We start from the raw sequence: 1,324 nt of genomic DNA on the forward strand, positions 1-1,324 counted from the left end.
GCGGGAGAAAGATGAGGCTTTCTACTCCCGTAAAGATTTACACCCTCGGAAACCCTGTACAGGGTCGCTATGGGTTGGAACCGACTCGATGGCACTTAACAACAACAACAATCAATAATTACACTGAATGTCATTGGAATAAATACACCAGTTAAGAGATGGAGAGTGATAGAATGGATAAGAAAACAATATCCTTCAATATGCTATCTGCAAGAAACACACTTTACACACACACACACAAAAAAAACTAAAAGTTAAATGGTAGAAAAAAATATACCAAGCTAATTGCAATAAAAAACAAGCAGTTGTGGTAATAAAAAACTAACAAAATAAACTTTCAGGTGAAAGCAACATAATACATAAAGATGGACATAATATCATGATGAAAAGGTCAATTGAACAAGATAACATAGCCATAACAAATATCTATGCACTCAATGAAAGAGATCAAAAATATATAAGCAAACTCTAATAGATTTGAAGAAAGAAATTGACATATATACAATAACAGTGGGAGATTTTAATGTACTCATTTTGAACAAGGATAGAAAAACCAGAAAGAAACTCAACAAAGACATAGAGGAACTAAATAACACAATCAGCCAACTTGACCTCATAGATGTGTACAGAGCATTAAACCCAATAACAGCACGATGCACATTCTTTTCCAGTGCACGTGGAACATTCTCCAGAATTGACCATGTGTTAGGCCACAAAACAAGCCTCCATAAATTTGCAAACATCAAAATACTACAAAGCATCTTCTCAGACCACAAAGCTATCAAATTAGAAATCAACAATAGGAAGATCAAGGAAATAAAGTCAAATACATGAAAATGAAATAACACCCTGCTTCAAAGCTAATGGGTAGTACAAGAATTAAAACGTAAATTCACAAAGTTCCTAGAAACAAGAACAAAACACAACATACCAAAATCTTTAGGACATGGCAAAAGCAATGCTGAGAGGGCAATTTATTGCAATAAATGCACACATCAGAAAGGAAGAAAGAGCACAAATAAACACATTAACACAACATCTCCAGCAACAAGGAACACACTTACAAAGTAAACCTACAGTCAACAGAAGAAAGGCAATAAAGATTAGAGCAGAAAAAAATGAGATAGAAAACAGAAACACTATATAGAAAGATTCCACAGGGCAAAAAGCTGGTTTTGAAAGAATTAATAAAATCGACAAACTACTGGCAAAGCTAACAAAAGAAAAGAGGGAAAATGTTGCGGACCATGTAAGACTGGTCAGAGGTTCGAGGCCCTATAGGCCCGAGTGTAACAAATGAGTCCACTGGCAGTTAATGGCAAAT

The sequence above is a fragment of the Chrysochloris asiatica genome, unplaced genomic scaffold (assembly GCF_000296735.1).
Source record: "Chrysochloris asiatica unplaced genomic scaffold, ChrAsi1.0 scaffold00397, whole genome shotgun sequence".
In the NCBI taxonomy this organism is placed as follows: domain Eukaryota; kingdom Metazoa; phylum Chordata; class Mammalia; order Afrosoricida; family Chrysochloridae; genus Chrysochloris; species Chrysochloris asiatica.